Raw genomic sequence first — 19,255 nt, forward strand, 5'->3', positions numbered from 1 at the left:
CTAAGTTAAACACCACCTCAGACCCTACTCTTTCATTGTGTCAGTGTAGTAGACTCTCCAAAACCATAAAATGGAATCCCAGATGCAGAGGGAAGAAGTTTTGCTGTTTGTTACTTCGTTTGCTTTTAGTTACTTTTTCCCACTTCCACTGGTTTGAACTTGTGTCCCATTCAGTGGCAGGTACTTAATTCAGCCAGCATTTTGAGAAGGGCTGTGGGTGGAGTGTGATAAAAGGAAAATTACTGGAGAGAACTCACTGAGATTTTGATGATAAATACAAAGTGTTTATTGACTTGATTTTTCAGTCACACAGAACCCTGGATCGCACTGACTCGAAATAAAACTTCACATCTGACAATTGTTTGAAGGAAAAAAAAGCCTTAAACATAAAATTGATCCAACAAAATAAACCCTAAGTTGTAATGATTGACCCTCTATAAAGAGAAACATTAAACTATGTTTTAAAAAAAATGATGATTTTGATGTTTTTGTTTAACAATTTCATATACTTATATAATGAGTTTTAGAACTTTCCTTTCTGTATTTCCCTTCCCATTTCCCCTCCCTCATCCCCCTCCCCCATTCTCCCATCCACTCCTTCAGGTCTCCCTTGCTTCCTCCCTCATCCTCCTCTGTCATCCCCTCGGTCAACCCCTTCTCTCACGCCATTCCCTCTCCAATTGGCACCGATATTCTGAATAAGTCCCCCCTCCTATTTCATGTCTCCTTTCTGCGTGTAATTCCTAAGTTTAATTAATTACATGAGAACAGAGGTATTCGACAGAACAACTTATCTGTGGGTACAGGAATGAAGAAGGGAGTGGAGCAGAAATTTCTGGTTTCTTTGGAGACTCAACTGTGTCATGGATGTTGTTCTGGCAACTGTCTTAGGAGAGGATGTTTTGCTGAAAACAAACACATGGTGTTTCTGGTAGCTGCCTGGGCCAAGGGCATGTGATGTTTAGAAAGGGTACGAGTATAACCCTGGACAACAGTGGGCAACACCACGGCATTGGCTTGACTTGACACTCTTTGCTGATGCTCAACGGACTTTGATGACCCTGGTCTTCATGGACCATGCTGTTGCATTGGTTCACCTTTCCTTCTTCACTGACCATTGTTTGTCATGGCTTTGTAGAGAGAAAAGCCCCAGAGAACTTCTTGTGGTGACAATGCGGTGGCTTCTTGCTGCCTCTTCGAACCCAGGCCTATTGGAAGAGCTCAGCAATTTCTTCTGGGTTGAACTCTCCTTGGTGATTCATGAATGGTGTTTGCAAGTAGCTCGACCTACCTCTGCTAATTCATGTCAACTGAAATGATATCCTGATGATAAAGATTGAAATCGCCCCAGAGAACTATTTCTAAGCAGGTCCACATCGTCCTTTGTTTGCCCTATTGTCCTTTCCTTTCTACTACCTCTGGTGTGTGGTGGGCTAGAGGAAGGTTAAAGGGTTTAAAAACTCTTACTAAAGTAGGTCTTGAAAAATCTAAGCCTGCAGGATAGAACCCCTCCTCCAATAAATGTTGATTGCCAAGGGAGGGGAGGGTCTTCATGGCCTTTCCCATCTGTAATGAAGTGTTGAGGGGCCCAGTCTTGTGCCCGTGACCATAGCCACCATCAGTTTAAGAGTTCAATGACTAGGTCCAATCTAAAAGATGTCCTTTTGCTGTCCCCTTCCCCATCTTCTGGTTCTTATATTCCTTCCACCCACTCTTTCATGATGTTCTCTGAGCTGTGGAGGAGAAGACTTAGCTGTCATATTTCCACCTGAACAGTCCAACACCACTGATTCCCAGCACTTTGTCCAGTTGTACGTCTCTGGCCATGGTAGTCAGAGGCTTCTTGTCTGATGAGAGCTGAGTGCAACGCTGATCTGTAGATACAAATATGGATGTTTGGAAGGAAGTTCGACAATGTATTTAGCATTAGGTTCTTTTATAGGGCCTATATCACCCTAACCATAGGTTCTTGACCAGTTTACAGAACCTGGTGTGTATTCCCTTGTGTGGAATATGCCTTGTGTCCGATTGGAAAGCCACTGGTTACTCCCATGACTGCGATGCCACTAACACATCAGAGGCACATCTTGCTGACATTTTAGCTTGAATGGTTCGCCCCCGAGTAAGGTTGTAGATGATTTTCTCCCCTGGAAGCCTACATAGCACCATTGAACCATGAAGGCTTGCCATTATAGAGGATGCTTCCACCTCAGCTTCAGATCGACCCTTCTGTGACCTGTGACCAAAAGGATACAGTGTCCTCAGCAATAGGGTCTTACCATAACGTTCTGGAGGGCTACGGAGAACAATGGCAACAACCTGTAAAGTTGTGAGGGCTTTTGGGATCTCGCTGGTCATCAACTTTCAGGAAGACATCCCACATCTGGCACTGGGATTTTGCTTAATTTTGCTTTTTTGTTGCTCCGATAAATACACTCAACAAAGCCAGCTTGGGAAGGGAAATCCTTATTTCATCTTATCTGTTCCAGCCTGTCATCAAGTAAAACCAAGACAGGATTGTGAAACAGGAACTACAGAGACTGCTCACTGACTTGCGTCTGAGCGCACATTCAACTACCTTTACAGAGTACAGACCCACCTGCATAGGGCGGTTCTGCCCGCAGTAGACCAAGCCCTCCAACATCAGTCAACAGTCAAGGAAATGCCACCTGGACATAGTCAAGGCCAATATGATGGAGGAAGCTCCTCGAGGGAGGTTCTTTCCTCCAAGACTAGCCATCACAAGAAATCAATGAAAATAAAAAAAGAAAAGAAATCAATAGCTTCAGGGGGAGCATGGCTTGTCCATGGAGGGTGCCTCTATTTGAACTCAACAGTTGATCTTGTAGATATATTCTGTAACATGTTTTATAACCCCTCTCACCAAACCCCGTTCTAACCCAATCACCTAAGGGGAGATGGAGTGGAAAGTAAGTTTTAAAAAAATAATTGGAGCAGAAGGAAATGCTTCTTGGAAATAAAGCAAAAAAGTAAGCATTTCTGCATCCTAGATGCTTTCTTTGCATCCTCTGTGCAAAGATAATGAAAACCGTGACGTTCCAGGTACCATAATTTCCAATGTTACAAATCATATAAATAATACTGCTTATCATTCATAAAACACATTGGCACTAATCGTTTTGATGTGTTTTTCTAACTCACACCTAATGTAGATCTGATGAACTGGAATTGTTCGCCTGCTCAGTTATACATGAGGGAAGTGAGGTTTAAAGGTCGAGCCAATTTCCCAATACTCTAAGCTAATAAATGGCAGAGTAAGAGAGCCGAACTTTCTCTGGCTTCATGGCGTGGCCTTGTGAGAAATGCAATTCAGGGTACCTTGGCAGGGAATTCCAAGGATCAGTACATGGCAGCTGAATGTTGTCTTGGATGCAAGACTGGGAGTGAGGCTCAAGTCATCTCAGCCCCAGCTCAGGATTCCTGAAACAGAATACCAGAATATGTTAGAGAGCGAGGAGACTAAACTAAACATCTGGGAGTCCTCAGCAGATTGTACAGATCCAGGGCTGAGGGTTCATAAGTATGTTGGTCTTTGTGGGGGTGGAAAGGAACACTTATTTAGATCCCCACCTCCTACTATGTGCTACTATATTGCAGGCAATGCCTTAAGTCCAAGGTTTTTTGTTTTGTTCCTGTGTGTGTGTGTGTGTGTGTGTGTGTGTGTGTGTGTACATATGTGCATGTGCAGTGTATAATGTAGGGACTAATCCATTTTCTCTTCTACCTTATTCATTGAAGCAGCATTTCTCAGTCAAACCCAGAGTTCACCAATATGACTAGTCTTGACAGCTGTCTTGCCCTGGGGATCTGCGCTATCTCTACCTACCTGGACTGGGATTCTGTGTGGGCCACAAAACCTACCCATCATTTACCTGAGACCTGTGAGCCATCTCCTCAACTGCTAGGGTTCAAGTCCCACTGTTGGACCCATCTCCTTTACTTTTGTTTTCTTATTCTTTTTTTTTTCCGTCTTGGTCATAATATCAGAACCAGGTTAAGGTATGACTGGCTCACTCAAACAATCACTCAAATCCCTCCACACAAATGTGTTCTAATAAGGAGGAGGACCCTGCTGACTCTCTGTTCTGTAAAATCTTACCTTAACAGATGAGTTAAAGGATGGGAATATCCTAGTGGGTGATTATGGATGCTCTTGTTGATGTTGAGGGATGATGGCAAATGAGAGGCCAGAGCTGAGTAACTTATAATAACAGATACAAAGCTGAGTGTGGTAGTCAATACCTATATTCTCAATACTCGCGAAGATCACAAGTTCAAATCCAGCCTGGGCTACATAGTAAGTCCAAAGACAGCCTGGGCTACATTGTAAATCAAGGCCAGCCTGGGCTACAGAGTAAGTCCATGGCAAGCCTGGACTACATAGTAAGTCCAAGGCCAACCTGGGCTACATAGAAAGTCCAAGTTCAGCTTGGCCTACTTACATGACTCTTCTCCAAACAACAACAGATTTTTTTTCCTTTTTCATTTCTGTCTCTCCTATTTCCTCTACGCTGATACCAGTGCTGTAGTTTGGGGGTGTGGGGGAGAAGTTTTGTCATGTCTGATGGTCCAGGATCTCCCAAGGAGCACGGCAAACCAAACAGTGCAGCAAACAAGTCTGTTTCGATTGTTGAAGAAAAATATGACACATGGGAAGTGCTGTCTGAGGAAATGGCTCTAAGATGGGACAATGCCTCGGGAGACTGGGCTTGGATCTTGTGCTAGTTTCCTCGTGATAAAAACAATGATGTTTTCAACCAGAGTCTGTGTTGGGAATACAATGCAGAGCTTCCATTTCAACACTGTATATCCCCATATAGCAACCATGGAAATCTTGTCTGATATTAAACAGATTACAGGAGAGACAAGTTGAGTATAAACACTGTCATTAAAAAGAGTTTAAATGATGAATATGTATTTTTAAATTTTTGTCTGTGGTACCAGGTTCAGTGTTCTGCATAAACTCTAAAGCACGGCAATTTCTTTCTTTCTTTTTTTTTAAATCACCAAAGAGTATGGACCTTATATTTTTCTAACTAGGTCTAACTGAGACGATGAAATACCATTCTTTGCTTTAAAAAAGAAAACTAATTGTGTTTCATTGTCTTTTTTTGTTAATTTCTTATTTTTAGTGTTTTGGGGTTCCTTTTACCAATTATTTTTTCATTGAATTAATTATTTTCTTACTTTCCAGTGTAGATAAAAATTAGGTTGCTAAAATTAGGTAGATAAAAATTAGTGTTGTAAAAAAAGTTTCCTCTTAGCACCGTCATAGTTATGTCTCACACATTTTGACAGTATATTTCCTAGCTTCTACTTTTTTTCTTACTGTTACATAGTTTCATTATTTCTTGACATCTGTATTATTGTGAATGTATACTTTAATGTTTCTGGACTGGGAGACTCTCATTGAAGTCTTCTACTTTAGTTTTGCTGTATTAGCAGAACACATCCCGAGGGGCTGGAGATGCAGCTCAGTGGACAGAGTGCTCACTTGGCTCTCACACAGCTCTGGGCTCCACCTACAGTACCTCATCAGCCTGGTGTGGTGATCCATGCCCATAGTCCCATTACCAGGACGAGAACCAGGAGTTCAAAATCATCCTCGGGTGCATAGTGTGTTTGAGGCCAGCCTGGGCTACATGAAACCTGTATAAACAAATATGTCCCACAGGACATCCTTTCTTAGGCATTTGCCACACTTTGTTCTGTGGTTTCTGAGTGTCTGAAAAGTCCAGGGTACTTGAAGGAAAAGAACATCCTGTTGCTACTAGGGACTGTCAGTCAGAGACATTGGTTGGTGATGCCATCTCATCCCAGCTGGTTTTCTGCCTGCTTCTTTTGCTGATGGGCTGATGCGTGTTCACAGCTTTACTCATGATCGTCCTGCTTCCTGTTAGCTGTACCCATTCTTGCTTCCTGCAGAGGCTGTGATGGCGTTAGTGACACAAAGAATTGGGGTCTCCTTCCAGGCCACTGATTCTCTCAACAGTAAGTTCTTTCGCTGTAGAAATAGTTTCTCTGTTGCCTACATTATCAGAAATAAATAGAACACTCTTCTCTGTTTTATTTTGACACTGGGTTTCATTATGTAGGTAGGGCTGGCCTGAAACTCACTGTATAAACCAGGTCGGCCTTGAACTCACAGAGATCAGCTTGCTTCTGAGTGCTGGGATTAAAGGGCATACCTGGCTCGTTCTTTTTTATTTTTTTTTAAATTTATCTCTATGGGGTGTGTGTGTGTGTGTGTGTTTGTTTGTTTGTGTGTGTGTATGTGTGTGTGTGTTTATGTGAGTGTGTGTGTGTTTGTGTTTGTGTGTGTGTATGTGTGTTTGTGCGTGTGTGTGTTTGTGTTTGTGTGTGTATGTGTGTGTGTTTGTGTGTGTTTGTGTTTGTATGTGTGTGTATGTGTATGTATGTGAGTGTGTGTGTTTGTGTGTGTTTGTGTGTATGTGTGTGTATGTGTGTGTGTGTATGTGAGTGGGTGTGTGTGTGTGTGTGTTTGTGTTTGTGTGTGTGTATGTGTGTGTGTGTGCGTATTTTGACCAAAGAGTCTATCAGATCATCTGAACCCTGATCCTCTGCAAGAGCATCCAGTGTTCCTAAGCAGTGAGCCGTCTCCCCAGCCTCTTCTGCCTGCTCTAAACTCCACTTCATTGTTCATCTTGCCCAGACATGCCTTTAATTCCTACTCATAGTGTTTGTTTTAATTCAGTGAGTTCCTATTAGATTTTCTCTTGTTTATTCAATTACCTCACCAAGATGATGTGTATCCTTTCGTTTTGGAAGTTTTTCATTGACAACGCTTGAATAGAGGCTTTAAAATCCTTGCTGACAATTCTGACAAGGGTTTTCTCTTGGTGCCACCACCAAGGAACTGGTTTTTCTCCTCTGCTTTTCATTTAGGGGGATGGTCATGCTGTGCTGTGATTTCCATTTTGACATCGTTTGTCTAAGATGTCAGCAGTCCTGACACTGTGGGTACAGTGGCTGTTTATCCTTCATAACCTTATGGTGGTGTTTTGGTTTTTCTGGATTTGCCTGATTGAATAAAAGGGATTATACCTCCAGTTCTTACCGACAGGCATATCTTAGAGGGGTCAGGAAGAGTGGTTCTCAACCTTCCTAATGTAAATGTTGCAGTTTTTTGTAGTTTCCTCTCCAACCAGAATCGGCCCATACAAAGGAAACACAACTCAATTAATGTGAAAACAATCCAGCGTCTAGATTGGGCAGATCCACTCTACACTGTCCTATTCCTAGCTCCCAAATCCCTCATCCCTTGAACCTTTTATTTGCCAGGTCTCCAGCTTTTCCTTCTCCCATGACGACTCTCTCCTCGCTCCTTTCCTTTTCCTCCCCTGACTCCTCTAACTTTTTCTCAGTTCCCCGTCATGTCTCTAAACTCTCGCTCTCCCACCTATCTTCATTCCTCCTCTCCCAACACTCTCCACTGTCCAATCCTCTCCCTCCTCCTCAGGTTCTACTGGCTCAACTGTCACCAACTGTCGTCTCTCACCCTATTCTCTGAACCTCTTCCCCTCTCGCTCCCGACTCCTCCATCTGCCCAAATCTTGCACTCTTGCCTTTATTTTACAAATTCAGAGAGAAATCCAAGGCAAACCATGACAGAAAAGTAAGCTTTTTAGACTCTACAGCCAATTAAAACTAAGCTTATTGGCCAACTAACAGCAATTCACTTTGTAAAACACTAGCTGCGTGTTTATCTTGAAAGTCAATTCCTACAAGCTTTTCCCTCTTGGAACGAACAGAATTCGCCAAAGAATGAGAGATTGAGACTGGGAAAAGCTTTTTAGTCTATATAGAAAAGTATGCTTTTTACTATCTTGAATTACTTAAAGCTAACCTTAATCGCCAAGTAGTACAATTCACTTTGTAAAACACTAGATGTGTTTTTATGTTCAAAGTCAACTTCCTACAAACTTTTCCCGCTTTGAACGAACAGAATTCCCCTAAGAATGTGTGATTCAGACTGGGAAACACATGTTTTGTCTATATAGAAAAGTATGCTTCTTACCGTCTATAACCACTTAAAACTAAGCTTATTCGACAAGTAATGGCAATTTAATTTGTGAAACACTAGCTGTGTGTTTATCTTCAATGTCCTTTGTATTACTGGATATGTAGAAAGACATTGTGTAAATTTTGTTTTGTCATGGAATATCTTGGTTTCTCCATCTGTTTTAATTGGGAGTTTTGCTGGATACAGTAGCCTGGGCTGGCATTTGTGTTCTCTTAGTGTCTGTATGACATCTGTCCAGGATCTTCTGGCTTTCATGCTCTCTGGTGAGAATTCTGGTGTAATTCTGATTAGTTTGCCATTATATGTTATTTCAACTTTTCCCTTACTGTTGTTAATATTTTTATTTGTGTTATGCATTGTGTGTTTTGACTATTATGTGATGGGAGGATTTTCTTTTCTGGTCCAATCTATTTGGAGTTCTGTAGGCTTTGTGTATGTTTATGGGCATCTCTTTCTTCAGATTAGGGAAGTTTTCTTCCTTAATTTTGTTGAAGATATTACTGTCCCTTGATGTTGGCAGTCTTCACTCTCTTCTATATATGTTATCCTTGGTTTGATCTTCTTATTGTATCCCTGATTTCCTGTTTTGGGCTAGGAGCTTCTTCTGTTTTCCATTATCTTTGACAGTTGTGTCAATGTTTTCTATGGAATCTTCTGCTCCTTAGGTTATATCTTCTATCTTTTTTACCCTGTTGGTGACGCTCACATCTATGACTCCTGGTCTCTTTCCTAGGTTTTCCATCTCCAGGGTTGTCTTCCTTTGTGTTTTCTTTATTGTTTCTATTTCCATTTTTAACTCCTGGATGGTTTTGTTCATTTCCTTCTCCTGTTTTGTTGTTTTTTCAGTAGTTTTTAAGGTACCTTTTTGTTTCCCTCCTTATGGGATTCTACTTGTTTACTTCTGTATTTTCTGTTGTCCTGTATTTTCATAAGGAAGTCATTTATAACCTTCTTAACATACTCCATCCTCATGATGAAATGTGAATATAAATCTAGAGATTGCTTTTCTGATTTGTTTAGATATCCAGTGTTTGTTGTGATGGGAGAATTGGATTCTGATTAGCCCATGTAGTCTTGATTTTTGTTGCTTGTGTTCCTGTGCTTGCCTCCAGCCATCAGGTTGTCTCTGGAGTTAGCTTGTCTTGCTCTTTCTGACAGTGGCTTGACCGTCCTGTAGGCCTGTCTGTCAGGACCACTGTAGACCTGTTTTCCTGTTTTCTTTTACCCAGTTATGGGAACAGAGAATTTCATGCATGTAGGTTATCCTGTTCACGGGCTTTCAGCTGTCCCTGTGAGCAGGAACCAGAAGGAAATTCCCATACCTCTCCTAGGTCTCTCTGTGGGGGGAAAGTGCACAGATGGCACAAACTGTTTTCCTCTTGTGTCAGGAATCTGGGCAGAGAGTAGTCTCCTCTGGTTTCCCAGGAGTGTCTGCTTCTCTGAAGGTATATTTCCCCCACTCTCAGGATATGGGTACAGGGAGCTGTTTGACCAGTTCAGTTCAGATCCAGGCAAAGTCTGGAACAAGGTGGTCCTGCAGCTTTATTCCTCCTATATTCCTGTGTCCAGAGGCACTATGCAGTTTTGTCTTGGGCCAGAGATGTTGTCAATGCTGGGCAGCAGTGTCAGTCTCTGTGCCTTGTACACTCTGTATTGCCCACACTCCTGGGTGATCAGCTCTCTCTTCCACAGCATCTAGGATCAGGGAGTACTGGGCCGGGATCAGGGAGGTTCAGGAGTCAGCTAGAAACTGGAAGGGCCTGGTCCAAGAGGAGTTCTGCCTTTGCGTGTCCTGAGTCCACCAGTCAGCTCACTTCGAGCAGAAAAGTTGGATTCACCTCTGGTCTCAGGCCTGAACTTGCTTTTTGGGCTGACTTTCAGCTTTCCATGAGGGCTGCAACCAGAAATGTCCTGCCCCTACTGCTCCTAGGTCCCTATGCACAGGAGGCCCAGGGGGAGCTAAGTGTTTTTTCTTGAGTCAGGAATGTGAGCAGAGCTTTCAGGGGATTCTGCCCCTCTGATGGTCTAAGACTTACCCACCCCACACAAGATTTGGGTGTAGAATACTGTTTGAACCAGTTCAGATCCAGGTGCAGTTTGGAATGAAGGGCACCTGAAGCTTGACTGCTCCTATATTCATGTGTCCAGAGGCACTCTGCAGTTTCCTCTTGGGCTAGGGTTGTGTGCACAGGTGTGCAGAAGTGGCAGTCTCTCCTTTCCTGTGGTCTCAGTATTGCCCACTCTTCTGGGTGATCAGCTCTCTGTCCCACAGAGTTTCCAAAGGAGTTTCAAATATTCATTCCCTATCCTACAGGTATCCAGTCTTTCCAATTCTCCTCCATAGTGTGTTGGACAAGACCCCTCTGATAAAGGGGAGGTACAACAGGCCCCATCAGAAGAAGAGGGCTGCAAAACTTCTTCTCTTAAAGGTAATCTCAGTGATTTCTATGTTCCACAAATGGATTAAATCCTGCCCCCTCTCCACATGAGACTTTAATAACTAAGCCAGCTGCCAAAGCAGGGCAGAGAGTTATGTCCACTCACAAATACAGTCAAAGATTTCCTCCATCTCCACCAAAGTGCCTTATGCAATCTGCTTCGTGTAAAATGAGTTTGAAACCTGATTCTGCTGATGAAGGGGATTTCAGAACTTCCCTTTAAACCAAGGGGACCTTCAACGTCCTCCACGATTAAAAATGGGCTTAAATCATCACTTATGGTCCAAGAGGGACAAAATACAGTCGCAAATCCCCATGCGAACCTCATAATACACATACCAGACCAAGCAGAGACAAACCTTTCTGCATGTACACCATTAGTTCAAGGACCATTGCCAGTTTCAGAAGAGACTCTTGAGAGTTCCCCACCCACGCAAGATGTGGGAGAAAATTCTGAGTCCACCCAAGGAACTCTTGTGCCTTTTTCACATAAAATATATGTTCTAGCACCCTCACCATCTCCCACAGTACTTAAAATGTCCCTATACAACGGAGAATTATTCAAATATCCTCTACCACTGAGAAGGAACCTCCGGATATGTCATCAGGCCCAAAAGAGCCAAGTTTACCACAACACACAGTCAATGAGCCATGCAAACTCCATATTTATACAATTCAGAGAGAAGATAAAACATCCCTTACCTCCTCAGTGGACTGGAGTCGTTCTTTCTTGAAAGGAGAGGCTCCAAAATTTTCCAAATGTACATCAGAGATGCTAGAATTTCCCAAAACTGAGCAGGTTTCTCTGAGTAGTACTGTATCTCATAAAGAGACTGTTGGACAAGAAACATCTACAAAAGGATTTCTACCCACAGCCACATCTTTAGAAATGACTTGTGTATGTGACACACGTACAAAGGATGGTCTAGGACATATTCCATCTGTAGAGAAGGTTATGGATCCAACCATATGTGAACGCGAAATAGGGGTACATGATATGCAAACACCAGTGTCTGTAGCATCCTCGATATTTGAGGAAAGGGATTCCATGGATTCCATTTGTGCAAAAGAATGCATATGACCTCCGGAAACTTCACAGGAGGCTATAGGAACTTCCTTATCTCCTCAAGATCAGAAATCTTCCCCAAATTCAGAAGAATCTACACACTCTTCCAAATATGCACAAAGGGTTTCCAGTCCTTCTTTATACCCACATGCAGACTCAGAACATCTGCCAAATACATCAAAGGCTCTGGATTTTACCTTATCTCCTGAAGGGGCCTTGGAAGCCTTTTTCCTATCAAGCAGGCTAGGGAACCTGACACTTCTATATGAAAGTCTGTTTCCACTTCTCCAGCAGAAGAAATTTTTCTTGGAACTTCCACAATTACACAACGATATCTAGAAACATCCTTATCTGGTCATGAGGCTCCCAGACCTCTCACATATGTCCATGATGCTCTAGGAGAGGTCACATCTTCAGAGGTAGCTCTAATACCTACTCCCGTTTCTGACATCACAGTCAGGATTTCTACACATATACACGGTACATTAAGACCTTCCTCATCTGAGAAGGATTTCTTAGGATCTACTGCATCTGAACAGCATGCTTTACAACTATCCCCATCTACCCAAGTAGATTTATTTCACATGTCCACTCTGGGGAGAAATAGTCGACATTCTCCCTCTACCAAAGTGGACCACAGGCATCCAGTTTCTAGAAACACAGGGTTAAGATTTGATCCTCCTGATGGAGTCTTGAGAAATTTCTCCTATAAGGAAGACAGTTTCAACCTTCCACCTTCTGCCAAAAGGGGTCTCGTGCCATCTTCTGCTGCCAAAGAGACATCAAAAGCTACAACTACTCCTCAGGTGAGGCCCACCCCTTCTCCATCTGTACAAAGGGCCTTGGAATCTTCCAAAAATGAAGAAGGGTTTGTGGAAAGTTGCCAAACTTTACAAGGGCATGCTGGATATTCCATATTGTCCCAAGATGCTCAAGTATCTCCTTCTTCTACCACTTGGCTTTTGGAATAAAGAAATGAATGGTATAAGCTCTCTGATTTCCAGGAACCAAAAAAACAGAGAAGTCCAGATGCTTCTGAGAGGCTCCCAGCTCCTGATTCCCATATGTGGAAGGCTCAGATCAAGGCTTTCTGTTGAGCAATACCACTCAACCCTACCAAGGAGTCAGTGAGCTTTCCCAAGAACACATATTTCTTCGTTTTTTTAGACCAAGACAGAAGGTCATCTTCCTTCTCCCCATTTCTGATCTCTTCATCCTCATTGTTCTCACTCCCAAATTGCTGTTTACTCTGAATTAGATGCCAATTACTAGACCTTAGAGGTACTGAAGGAATACCTGAGAGGCAGATGCAGTCATAACAATACTTGGGACATCACAGAGATAAAGCTATCAAGGTTATAAGAGATCAGAAAGGGCCTGATGATGACATCACTGAGAACTACCGTGGCCTACCTGCTAAGCAGCTTTCCTTATATTTTGACCAGATTTGAGGGTGCTCTTTCCTGGTATGTGTCCTGTGATACAGTGAAACTTTTGTGTACTCAATCTCTCTAAAGCTAGAGACTTCTCTTTCCTTTATTAGTTTTTACATGCTCTGAATGGAGAAAGTTAGTCAAGGGATTGGAATGGGTGGAAAGATCTTGTAACATGGAGTGGAAGAGATTCTTATGGATATTAATTTTATTACCAGGGACATTTTATGAAATATAGTTCAATTTTGGAGTTTTTCTCAGTTTCCCAAAGGCCAGTATTTTCCCTATAGACCTTCAATGGAATGAATATTGTACTTCACTTTCTTATTGTACATTCCTCGATATGGGACTTAATAAATATAGCTGAATGTGTACTCAAAAATTCTGTTTTCAATTCCATTTTCTGCAATGATTTTGGTAACAAAAGTGGCCAGGCTATAGAATGAGTATAACAGTGTTCATATTGTGAACATACTTGAAATGATAAAGTCCCAAATCCTTATTTTATCCCAAAATTACCAGACATCCGTAAAGCAAAGATAAATATGGACTATAGAATTCATTTCTCTAGCCCCATTTGATATCAGTTCTGCATTATCTACCTTAATGTGTTCCCAGGAAGAAACTTGAGGGTATTGGATGTTTTATCATGATTCTTTCTTCAGGCCAAACATAAGTTTCAGGAGGATGTGCAGTATGAGGAATGGCTTGAGGTCCAGTGAAACATCAGCTCCATTAGGTGCATAAGAACAGGAGAGAGTCTATGTGGCACTGCCATTTGTGGATTCTACTTTCTTGACCATGTTTCCCAGAATCCTTGTTAAAATTCCAAATAACCTCATAGCTGTAGGATATATATATATATATATATATATATATATATATATATATATATATATATATATAGAGAGAGAGAGAGAGAGATAGCGATAGATAGATAGATAGATAGATAGATAGAAAGATAGATAGATAGATAGATAGAGAGATAGATAGAGAGATAGATAGATAGACAATCAGCTACCAAAACTAGATAAGATTGATTAACCTTGGAATTGCATGATTAGAAGAAATGTATATATTTCTTTCCTGAGAGACACAGCTAGAGCATGTCAAATACAGAAGTGAATGGTAGTGGCAAAGCAGTGTACTGAAAACAGACCTCTTGTTGGTAGATTTTGTGAAAGGATTACAAGAGCTGAAGGAGCTTTTAATCCGATAAGAAGCAAACCAGAGTTTTTGGTCCTATACAAATATTCAAAGATTTTACATTGTAAACCTATGGCTCCAACTGCATATGTAGCAGAGAATGGCCTTGTTGGGCACCTATAGAAGGAGATGACCTTGGGGGCTGGGGATTTAGCTCAGTGGTAGAGCGCTTGCCTAGGAAGCGCAAGGCCCTGGGTTCGGTCCCCAGCTCCGAAAAAAAGAACCACGAAAAAAAAAAAAAAGAATGGGATGACCTTGGTGTAAACTAGATTTTATTACCAATTGAAGGGAATGTAAAAGGGCAGTAAGGGGGATTATACAAGAAGTGTAGGGAGACCAGATAGCGATCTTATGGACAGGAAACAGAAAAGCCAAAATATTTGAAATGTAAATATGGATAAATCAAATTAAAAAAGCAAAAAAATTGCTAAAAAATAAAAAAAATTAATAAGTTAAAAATATGAAAACTGCCAGCTAATCAGACATATCGAATGAGAAATCTAAAGGGTAAATATCAGGCAATGGGAGTCAGAGTAATAATAGTGGAAAGACTGATATGATGAACTAGAATTACATCTCTCTCCCAAATACCAGTATCAGACACAAACTGCACTATAAGTATCAAAATAATTGAGGAGTTTACTCTGAGCTGAGGACACAATACTTTTCTTTCACTTCTTCCTTAGGACCAGGGCAAAAAAATAAGAGCCATGAGCTCTAAGGAAAAGAATAGTGTCTTTCCCAATACCTGGCTTTTAGGATGAAGATATTAATGATATATACTCTCTGACTTACAGGAACCACTAGAAGGAGGGAAATCCAGATATGGCTACCTTCCTGTGTTCCCATGGCCAGACTTGATAGGTTTTATATGTTTTATCATGATTCTTTCTTAAGGCCAAATATAAGAAACAGGAGGATGGGCAGGGCAAAAAAAAAGGCTTGAGGAACACTGAAACCTCAATTTCAATACCTTCATAAGTAGAGGAGGGAATCTATTTGATATTGTCATTTGTAAATTCTACATTCTTGACCTAGTTGCACAGAATCAATGTAAACATTCTACGTAACCTAATAGGTGTAGGAAGCATCAAAAGTGTATATATATATATATATATATATATATATATATATATATGTAAATATATATATACATATATATGTATATATATTTGTAAATATATATATATGTTTATATATTCAACCACCAAAACTGGATAAGATTGATGAAGCTAAGAAGTGTATTCTGCCAGGAAACGGATATAGATATTTCCTGAGAGACACAGCTAGAACATGTCAAACTAAAAAGTAAACTAAAAAGTAAACTGGAAATGGACTTCCTGTTGGTAGATTCTGAGAAAGGATAACAAGAGCTGAAAACCCTTTCAACTCATAAGAACAATGCCAATGAAACAGAGCTTTCTGGTACGCGACCAATATTCAAAGATGGAAAATGGAAATACCTATGGCTCCAACTGCATATGTAGTAGAGGATGGCCTTGTTGGGCACCAATGGAAGGAGAAGTCCTTGGTCCTCTCTTGGTTTGAGTTGCATTTAAAGGGAATGTGAAGGGAAAGTAAGGGTGGGGGATATAGAAGAATTGGAGAGGGACCTGTTAGGGATATTATGTTAGGAAATTTTAAAGGAAAAAATATTTTAAATGTACATATATAAATGTACATTTTTTAAAAATAAATACAATTTGTAAAAAATTTAAAAAAATATAAGAAATAAAAGAAAAGAAAACTACCAGCTAATCACAACTATTGACTCAGAATTCTAATGAGTCACTCTCAGGGAATGGTAGTCAGAGAAATAATAGTTAAATGAGTAGGATGGTGATATCTCAATTAGAAGCACTTCTCTCTCCATAATATCAGTGTCAGACACAAACGGCACTATAGATATCCAAAGCATGGAGGAGTTTACTCAGAGCCAGGGATCCAATACTTGTCCTTCCTGTCTCCTTTAGGTCCATTTTCTTGTCAAAAAGAATAAAGGCCATGTGCTCTCAGGAAAACAACTGTGCCCTTCCCATCACTTGGCTTTTGGAATGAAGAAATGAATGATATTAACTCTCTGACATCCAGGAAGTATAAGAACGGGGAAGTCCAGATGCTTCTGACAGGCTCCCAGCTCCTGCTTCCCATATGTGGAAGGCTCAGATCTTTGCTATCTGTTCAGCGATACCACTCAACCCTACCAAGAACTCACTGAGCTTTCCCAAGGACCACGTATTTCTTCCATTTTTTATACCAAGACAGAAGGGCAGCTTCTTTATCCCCATCTCTGATCTCTTAATCCTCTTTGTTCTCCCTCCCAAATATCTGTTTACACTGAATTAGATGCCAATTAGTAAACCTTAGAGGTGCAGAAGGGATATCTGAGAGGCATTTGCAGTCACAACAACACTTGTGACATCACAGAAGAAGCTAGTAATCTCTGGGTTACATGAGATTTTTCAGAGAGGGCTTAAGGATGTCACTGAGACGTGCCATGGCCTACCAGCTAAACAGCTTTCCTTACATTGACCAGATTCAAGGATGCACTTTCCAGGTGTGTCTCCTGTGATACACACTCCATCTCTCTAAAGTTACAGACTTTTCTTTGCTTCATTAGTGGTTACATGCTTTTAATTGAAAAATGTAGTCAAGCGTTTGGAATGGGTAGAATAGATATTGTAACATGGAGTGGAGGAGATTCTTCTGGATAATAATTTTACTCTCAGGTATATTTCGTGAAATAGAGTTCAATTTTCTAGATTTTCTCTGTTTCCCAAAGGCCAGTATTTTCCCTTCAGACCTTAAATTGAATGAATATTGTATTTCACTTTCTCATTGTAAATTTCTCGGTACAGGACATGATCAATCTTGCTGAATGAGTACTCAAAAATTCTGTTTTCCAATTCCATTTTCTCCAATGATTTTGGCAACAAATGTGGCCCAGCCATAGAGTGAATATAAGAGTGTAAATATTCTGTGCCTACTTGAAAAGATGCAGTCCCAAGTACTTATTTTAGGTAAAAAATGCCAGTCATCAGTAAACCGAAGGACAACATGGACTATAGAATTCAGTTCTCTAGTCCCATTTGATATCAGTTCTGCATTATCTACCGCACTGTGTTCCCAGGGCCAGACATGAGGGTTTTGGGTGTTTTACCATGATTCTTTCTAGGGGAATAATACGATACAGGAGGAAGGGCTTGGAGTGGAATGGTTGAAGTGCAGGAAGTTGAGGTGTAGTGAAACCTCAACTTCAGTATGTTCATAAGAACAGGAGGAAATCTGTGGCATTTTCATTTGTTGATTCTCCATTCTTGACCTCTTTCACAGAAACCATGTGAAAATTCCACCTATCCTCATAATTGTAGGAGACACCCATATATATATATATATATATATATACACACACACACACACATGCACACATCACTCACCAAACTATATAAGATTGATGAAGCTAAGAAATGCATTCTGCCAGGAGCAAGGATATAGATATTTCCTGAAGGACACAGCTAGAGAATATCAAATACAGAAGTGAATGTGTTGTTGTAAAAATATAAAAATAAAAAAGTAAATTTGTCTTTTACCCTGCTAACTCTGGCATTGAAGTGTCTGAATTTCTCTGCTAGATATATTGGTAGAAACACATACCCACTCCTCGGATACCCAATGTTTCGTGCGAACACACTTTCCTATACACAAACCCTCACATAAAGAATACACAACACAATAATCTTTGATCCAGTTGATTAGATATAATTGCCCACTTAGACATACAATTGATGTGATCCAACATGCAAACAAACTCAAAGATAAGGACACATGATCATTTCATTAGATGCGGAGAAAGCATTTGACAAAATTCAGCAACGATTCAGGAAAAAAGTCATGGAAAGATCAGGAATTGAAGGCCCATATCTCAACATAGTGACAGAAATATACAGCACACCTCTAGCTAAGATCAAACTAAATGGAGAGAAACTTGAAGCAATCTCACTAAAATCAGGGAATAGACTAGGCAGACCACCCTCTCCCTAGTTATTCAATATAGTTCTCCATGTCATAGCTGAAGCAATCAGAGAGCAAATGGAAGACAAAGGGATACAAATTGACAGGGAAGAAATCAAAATATCACTATTTGCACATGATATGATAGTATACTTAAGTGATCCCAAAAGTTACACCAGAGAACTTCTTAACCTGATAAACAACTTCAGAAAAATGTCAGGGTATAAAATTAACTCAAATATACCAGGAACCTTCCTCTCCTCAATGTATCAATGAACAGGCTGAGAAAGAAAATAATGAATTTGCACATTTCAAAATAGTCCCAAATAAAGATATTATCTTGCTGTTAGATTAAACAAGGAAGTGAATGATCTGTATGATAAGAAGTTCAAGAATCTGAAGAAAGAAATTGAAAAAGGTCTCAGAAGATAGAAAGAGCTTACATGTTCATGGGTTGTCAGTATTAATATAATGAAGATGACCATTTTGCCAAAAACAATCTACACATTCAATGCAATCTCCATCAGAATTCCAACTCAATTCTTTAATAGATGATGAAAGAGCAATGTGTAACTTCATTTGGATTAAGAAAAAGCCAGGATAGTGAAAACTATCCTCAACAATTAAAGGACCTCTGGGGGAATCATCACCGCAGAACTCAAGCAGTATTAAAGAGCATCAGTGATAAAAAATGCATGGTGTTGGTACAGAGTCAGACAGATTGACAAGTGGAAATGAATTGAAGACCCAGAAATGAACCCACACACCTGTAACTTGATCTTTGGCAAAGGAGATAAAACCATCCAAAGGAAGAAACATAGCATTTTCCAAATAGATGGCTGGTTCAACTGGAAACCAGCATGTAGAAGGCAAATTATCCCATACTTATGACCATGTACAAAGGTTAAGTCCAAGGTAATCAAGGACCTACACATCAAACCTGATACACTCAAATGAAAGAAGAAAAGGTTGTGAACAGTCTTGAACACATGGGCACTGGAGAAAATTTCCTGAACAAAACACCAATGACTTATCC

The sequence above is a fragment of the Rattus norvegicus genome (assembly GCF_036323735.1).
Source record: "Rattus norvegicus strain BN/NHsdMcwi chromosome 3 unlocalized genomic scaffold, GRCr8 chr3_unlocalized_1, whole genome shotgun sequence".
In the NCBI taxonomy this organism is placed as follows: Eukaryota; Metazoa; Chordata; class Mammalia; order Rodentia; family Muridae; genus Rattus; species Rattus norvegicus.